This window comes from Rissa tridactyla, chromosome 5 (assembly GCF_028500815.1).
Source record: "Rissa tridactyla isolate bRisTri1 chromosome 5, bRisTri1.patW.cur.20221130, whole genome shotgun sequence".
In the NCBI taxonomy this organism is placed as follows: domain Eukaryota; kingdom Metazoa; phylum Chordata; class Aves; order Charadriiformes; family Laridae; genus Rissa; species Rissa tridactyla.
The window spans coordinates 75,012,930-75,021,107 of record NC_071470.1 but is presented as its reverse complement, the minus strand read 5'-3'; positions in this window follow the sequence as shown (position 1 = coordinate 75,021,107).

The following is an 8,178-nucleotide window of genomic DNA, read 5'->3' as shown; positions in this document are numbered from 1 at the left end:
AGCAGAAAGCTGTTTCAGACAAAAATCATGGTCTCTCTCTATAAGCACAATTAAATGTGGTCGCTGTAGGGAATAGAGACCAGATGTTATATGCTGCCTCTTAATTTTTTACTTCTGCAAATTAAACAGGGTGGGGGGACAGATAGTGCCTGCGCTCCATAATCTTCTGCCCTTTTAGATTACACTTCAGTGGATTATTCAGATTTACCTGTTTTAGGATATTTCTTTGTAAAGTATTTGCATTGCAAAAAATCTATTCTCTCTAGATTTTTTTTTGGTTGGTTTGTTGTTTGTTATTTTGGGGTTGTTTTTTTTTTTTTGCTAAGCAAATAATTGATTGTCAAAATTTTATTTTTCTGTGTGCTTCTCAGTTCTCTGTTGTTTTTTTTTTCCCCAATGTTTTACAGAACATTCTGAAATTTATCCATAAAACTGATAATTTTCTGACTGTAGTGAATTTTTCCGAAACTCATTGCATGTTTTTATACAAGCTTGTTTTGTCTCATTATTATACTTTTCCTAAAGCTCTGATTCTTCTATAAAAGACTATTTTGTAAGAGTGCCGTAGTTGAGGTGATTGAGCACTTTCTTTATCAGCTATTTCCTACCAAATTTGCCTATGGTACGGGTTAAAGTCTCTCTCCCTCTATTGCCAACTCAGCTATAGTTAATCATGCAATTTAGTCTGATGATAATTTATTCCAGCTAATGATGCATGAGATGCAAAGGAGGAGTTTGGGGGACTGGAAATTAGGAGGGGGAAAATTCCCAAACCAAACATTCCCACCTTTTTTCCTTGCAAACTCAGCATATCTTATGCTGAAGTTACTGAGACACTATGGAGCCCTGCTTTTTTTACAGTCTCTTGGTGGTGGAATCACACTTTAAATCATTCTGCAAAAGCATGACTTAGTTAACACTTCATTATGCAAGAAGATTTCCACTATGCTGCAGTTGGCAGAAAAATCTGAGTTTCCTCATGCATTTTATCCATCACCCACTTCAAATTAAGAAAATGTGACTTTAAAAGTTTTTGTCTAAAAGGCATATGGCTGAATGTCTATTTACCCAATCATCAGTTGTACTAGGTGGATATGTTATTAAGTTATATTAAGATATTTCTGTGGATTTTTTTTCCTTTCAAGGAATAAAATGTTTCACTGTAAAGCATCATTTGAAGAGTAACACGTTTCATCTCAAGGATCATGAATGGCTTGCAGTATAATTTTACAGTGTGGCTAGTTAAATTAATTTAGTAAGAAGAGAACACAGTTATTTGCTCACATAAGGGTTTCCAAATTGTGATCTTCAGACTACCAGCTGTCTGAAGTGTCATAGTGCATAGCGCGTACGTGGTGCCAGGGCCAAATCATCCCTTTTTGTATTAAGATCATGGGAGCCTCCAAAATATTTGAGAGTAGTGAGTGGTGCAGGAAATCTGGCAGTCATAATTTTAGTGGAAAATTCTTTTTCAAAAAGTGGAAAATAGACTTATCACTAGAGTAATACTATATCCAGTCCCCAATAACATTCACACTCCTTTAACACTGGGATTCCAGCCTCTAAAAACATATGGATACTTATGGTTATTTTCTACAGCCGAATCCCAAACCCTCTACTCCATTTTTGCTACTTTCTTTAAGCGAGACTCCAGTTTGCAATATTTATAAATTCAAACAGTGAGGTTACATGCAACTGAATGATAACCTCTTTCGATTTTGTATCCTTTTAAGATACAAACTTAAGTTGAAAAAGAGAGATCCTTCTGAAATGGATAAATACCCTTGGCATTTTATTGGAAGTGTACTCAAAAAGAAAAGACGGAAAAAATAACCACCCATGGCATTGTCTCCAAAACCAATCCAGCTGCACTACCAGAACATGGAAACTTTTATTTCTCTGCACCTAGCCCTTCTTTTTTGTATGGCTCTCAGCTAATTATGATGTTCTAACTAAAGATATCTTGGTGTATTTCAATAGGCATGGACTTATGCAGAAAGACTTCTCAACCCTGGGCTCAGGTCTGTAATAATGTGATATCCTGACAAAGTAATTACAGAAATATTTTACAGGAAGTGCCATCAAGAAGTCACCTAGTTCACTTCCCTACTATAAATATTTTTAGACCCATTTATATAACCTGTTGAATAACGAGTGCAGTGAATGTTGTAGAAAATCCCTGCTACTCTCACGTTATGTATTTTCATTACGCTAACACACAGGGCTTCTTTTCCTCTGATATGACTGGGTATCAGAAAATATTTGTAAACCTCTTTTTTTATAACTAACAACCTGCAAAACAAGACCATTTTTAACAATACCCTGAAGTACCTCTCATTTCAAAAAAGCCCATTATACTTTTATAAATGCCTATACACCTGGAAAGAAATAACTAAAAGGTAGACTCTGGTCTGTATTTCTTTAGAAAAATAATTTTAGCCTACATTAAATCAGTCTGTTAATTGACTCCATCTTTAAAATCCTCATGACAATGCAGATTCTGCTTTGAAAGCTGACATCCCCTCCCAGAAAGAAAACCACATAGTGGTACGTAAATTTCACACAATTTGAAAAGAAAGACTGCCAGAAATGAAACAGTAAGGATTAGGTTTAAATTAGATTCAATTCATATGTCTAAGTTAAAATTGCGAGTAGCCTTTCTGTAGAGATAGTAAAAACTCAGACAGTAAAAACTTCTGCTTCCTGCCCAAAGCAGGTCTAGTTCCAAAGTTCAGTCAGGTTGCTTAGGGTCTTAGGCATTCAAGTTTTTTAAAATTTCAAGGCTGGGGTCTCCACAGCCTCTCTGGGCAACGTGTAACAGCGTGTAACACCCAACTCCATCCCTGCGTGTCCACAATACTTCTGTTTCTTCTACGCAGCCCATCCCCACTTCCAGCCCCATACACTTCCTTTTCGCGTTTGAACTCAGCTAGGAGTTTCCTGCTCAGCCAGTCTGGCCGCCTGCTACGCACACCCATTTTCCTGCAGTTCGGGATGGACCCTCCTTGTGCTTTCAGGAGGCTGCCCGCAAAGACTGAGCCGCTCTCTGTGGCCCTTGGCCCTTCAAAGCATCCTCCCATGAGATCCTGTCTGCGAGCTGCCCGGACATGCTGAAGTTCAGAGTTTGTACTTTGCCACTTCTGCTTCTACTCTCTGCTACTGCTGCTATTAGCTCCCTTCACTTCTGAGAAAAAGAAATTTGTAAGGCAAGAGCCAGTAAAGTAGATGTCAAACTGTGCACAACCACTCAATTTTTAAAATTGCCAATATTGGATTAGAATTTTAGCTGCCGCATGGTATTACATCCAGTTGCCTTCAGACTGTAAAGGTGGCATAAGGTTACTCCTTGTTTTGCAAAGTGTCAGTTTCCTTCAAGGAGAGAAAAAGGTGATGAAACAGTTGCCACTTTATGTCTGTGACTGTGCTACATGTGCTTATGAACTGGGAAAGAGGGAAAAGTGGGCAGCCAGATTCAGAAACAAATTCTCCGTTCCTCTGTCTCTGTGCTTGAGACAAGGTTCTGGGTATTTATTTTTTTGTCTGAGTATTTTTCAGCTGCCTTTGAATTTCTAATAACCTGAGATCTATCAAGGGACATTCTGGCCACTCCCTGAGTTGTAATACTCCCCAGACGATTCTTCACCAGCCTCCTCCACGGCATTTCGGTGAGAGTAGAGCAGATCCGTTTCCGTCTTCCAAATGGAGCACCCCAAAAGTTGTCGTCTGTCATATGGTGTGTCATGACATAATTCCAACTGCTTGCTCTTTTTTAGCCCTCTCTCCCTCCACAGACGATATAGAATTGTGTTTTCTCCTCTCTTCACTGTGTGTTTGTGTGTCGCCTGTCTCTCCGGTTAGAGAGAGAAGAAAGTTTCTAGAGAAGATTTCACATATAACATAAAGAGATTTGGTTTTCAAACCAAGTGGTCAGTATTCCTCAAAAAATAAATGCGCTATCCATCACCATCAAAGGGTCTTTACAAAAAATTCTCCATATGTGTAAATCTACTCATCTCAGGATTTGAGGACACATATTTTATTTTAAATAAAAGTAGAATCGGGCAATAAAAAAATTATCCAAATGCTGACAATGGCAATGATAAAAATGGCATTTTATCAAATATAACCTATTTGGAACTTATCTAAGAGACTAGTAAAACATTTAAAACATATTCAGTGTTTCAGCTATTAACATGAACTTTGATTGCGTATTATAGAAGCCTTCCTACTGTGCTTCCCAGGTATAGCGCAGTCATTTGAATTCATTCCTTGGCAGTTCCTCAGAGGGTCAGTTTCCAATAATTTCCCCAGGACGGGTAGAACGTGAAGGCACTGAAGACATCCCGATGAAGAGAGCTGACCACGTTGCATCAGAACTGATGCAGCTTAACTGACTCTGAGCTCTGCAGAGCTACGTTCGCTTGCAAGAGAACGAAGCCCTGGTCCCTGCGATAAAAGCAAAACGTCAGGGAGGAAAGGTCAGAGACAGACTTCAGACATTTCTGACAGGAGAATCAGTTATTTCAACTCTCCACTTTAAACTGGAACTGAGTAATATTCTTCCCTACGTTGTGAGTTTTCCATAGAGATCTCCCAGTTTGTTGAAAGAATAACCAGGCTTGAGAGGGAATGGTTGAAGGTAGTATAACAACATGTCAACCCCCTTTTTTCCACATTATAAATTCAACTGCCTCGGAGGAAACCACCTCATGACTTGGAGCACTTTAAGACAAACATTAATAATAACAAATTCTAATTGGTCATTATTGCTTGAATAGAAAATATCAGATTTCATTTTCACCAGGAGGAAATGAAAATGTCATGTACTGTAATATGACAAGCATGGAATTTACAGTAGTGATATGTACTTGTAATTACCTTTATATGTGTAAATGCACACAAAGCAGAACACCAGGGAGGCCGTTTTACAACAGATTTAATCAAGAGAACATCTATGTCTCCTCATAAACTTACTTAACCAACTTTGAAAAAAGAATGGAGTTGATTAGACAGGTTAATGGGGTGATGTCTTTATAAATGACAGATGGCCACGTTAGAACAGAAAGTTGTTCACTCTCCATTTTTTATTTTATTTTACTTATGAGACTATTTTACTGGTTTTTTACTTATGAAAGCATAGCTCATACATTTTTGATTAGCAGTCATTCACTGAAAAAAAAGCAATTTCCAATGAAACTGAACTTTTAACTGGATGGATGTTGTCATTATGCTGAAGTGGCAATAATCAGAACTAAAATACAAAATGAATTTTTTGGAATTCCAGGTCCTTATAAACATCCTGACCTCCCGGCATTGGCCTGCAAATGGAGAAAAGTGCTTACAGATTTGCAAGCTCATAAGAACATAACAAAGGAATGGAAACATGAAGAAGAAAGCTAGCTTTTTTATGATAAAGGGAACCCATTAGTGATGAATTTGACAGTCTAATTAAAAAATTAGAATTCAAAGAAGGCAAGATTCTTAATTAACAATAATAAAAAATGTTATTATAGTACAGCATTAGCTATACTGGGGAAAAAAAAAAAACACCTTGGGCATAATGATTTTACCTCAGAATTGTTGAAGTGCAGAATGTGGAATAGCCTAGACTGTTAATCTTCCCTCAGACATATGAGGCATCTGGAAGTGGATCACACCCACAGTGTTAACTGGAGGAGGATTCATTAAGTACCACTACAAAGACCTCTGTCAGTGCGCTCTGGGGACCCTGGCCAGGCCTGCAGAGGAGGAAGCGCAACAGCTGAAGCTGCTGTTGAAAGCCACCATCGCGGCAGCAGCTCTTGGCTCGTTCCTGGACGGCATGCTGCTCAGGAATGCTCTGTGTGCCACCCCGGAATGTGCCACAGTTTGTGAAGCCCTCTCCAGAGATTTCCAGTGCTTACTTGCGTGTTAGATAATCACAATTGTGCAATTATTTCTGCAATGTTCGCCCATTGCTATTCTTCCCCTATATGAAAAACGACCATTCCTAAATGGACCAGAAATAAAGAAAATAAGATGTGCAGTGCTAACCTTCTACTGTTTTTTCCACCTCTTTTGGCATTTTTCGCTGATCTGAAGTGTACAGTTTCTTCATCTGATGCAGATCCGTGATTAAAACAATCCTATTGAACAGCTTTCTAGCCTTCCAGACATGAATTTGAAAACCAGTCTCCCAGGAATATTTTCTCTTGAAGATTTCTGTGTGAATTTGGGATTTCTGAGAAGCACTAGACTAAGTTTTGAAAAGCCTCTGGATATGTGGGGCCTTTTTGCATTTGTCAGGATTGTGGTTGCAGTGCAGTGAAACAATCCTTAAGCACCTATGTGAAACTCTGCAGTACAGCAGTAATGAACGAGAATTCTAGATACTCCATCAGGACAATCTGGCTGCACCATATCAGAGTCTGGCTCAGCATTTTTTCAAGTTTTCCAAGTGCTAGCGTACTGCGGATTTTTTTAATGAAGTACAATAGCATATCACAAATTCAATTTCATTTATCTGTACATATGCAAATCAATGGTTTCCGTAACTGCGGCTAATCCTCATTAACAGAAACAGATCAGCTTATCACTTAGGTAGGTGAGTAGGTGAGTGGTTGCCTTAGCTCTTATTAGTAACATTATAATCAACAGTTTGAGGCGATAATTTGATATCATATTTAAGTCACTATACAACTCAATTGACTTGTCACACAATTTACCTCTTATTAACATACAGAAAATAAATTTCACACAGAGTATTCATCTAGGTAATAGCCATGACTGGCTTTGTGTTCCGAATTGGGGTTTCCAACAGATTAATTGCTATAACATCAGTAGCACCACTTATGAACGTATTACTGTCTGGTCAAGTGTTACCAAACCAAGATGGACATAATGCCATGGAAACTGTTTAGCTCTACCTTTGCTGAATTGATTTCTGAAGTTCAGTCAAAATTTTACCATGTCCTAATACCACAGCCAACCTCTGCTGTGAGATTCCAGATTTTCTCCGGAGCTCCTATTTTCGCTCACAGAATTTTGAGGTGGAGGTACAAATTTTTTGTTTTCAGTTAGTGCCAACTGGAGTAATCAGAACGGTGGTGGATCTCTGGTTTCATAGATGTAGGGGTTCAAATGGAGGGGTAGTGAATTCATCGGATGTAGGGGATAATATAGAAAGGATTATGCAAAAGATTTGTATCTCCAGGAAATACTAACTTCCACAGTGCGGGATGCTTAACAGTAAGCTGCTGTCTTCCGGCACCTGGCTGCCTTGCAGAGTAGTCAGTTTGAGTGCCCGGATATGCAAAATACCACAGCTAATCTAGTCAGACAAGCCTTGATCACTTTAGTTAATTGTGATTTCTTAAAGTACATAAAATAATGTTCCTCGGTACATGGCCATTACCATGTTCTAATGAAAGACGCTGCAGTTTGGAAGAGCCTGGTAAATGCTGCAATCTTCAGTATCATTTCTTTCTGTTTTCATTCCATTCCCAAAACACTGACTCCCTTGATTCTTTCCTGCTCTGTATGGACTGCCTCCCTGTACGCCTCCTTGCCATCGGTCCTTGTTTCTATTAAAACAGTCTCTTAATCCCCATTCCTTTCACTTTCTCTGCTGTTCTGTTCTCTGTTTAATTCACCTATTTTGATACAGTCCCTCTCCTTCCAAAACATGAAGATTACCTCCTCTTCCTTGTCCTGCTCATCCTCCTACACACAGCCCTATCAAATTTTCTCCCTCCAACAGAGCCTCCTCCTTCTGAATCCTACACAAGTATCTCTTCAGGGGGAGCGATATTGAAAAGAAAATGAGATAATAAAAAAGTGTGTGACAGACTAAAGTAAAAGTTAAGAAGTTAGTAGTTATAATATAAAAGTTTCAGGTGAGCCAAAATTAATACAGCATCCAAAATGTATAATACCTATTTAAAAAGGAGAAAAACAAATACAGCATGAATTCTCAGAGACGCACACCCACACTCGCACACCCACTTTCTTTTCTTTTTGCGTAGCCACCAGTTGCTGCACGGTCTCTGGGAAACAATGACTTAGCCAAAATCCCCAGGCTTGTCTGTTCTCTTCTAACTATTTTTACTTCAACGTTGTGATCCAGAGAAGTACTAAAAGCCAGAGGAAGATTACATGGTTTATGGGTTCATTACAGGGGCATCTCTAATCTTTGTAGTT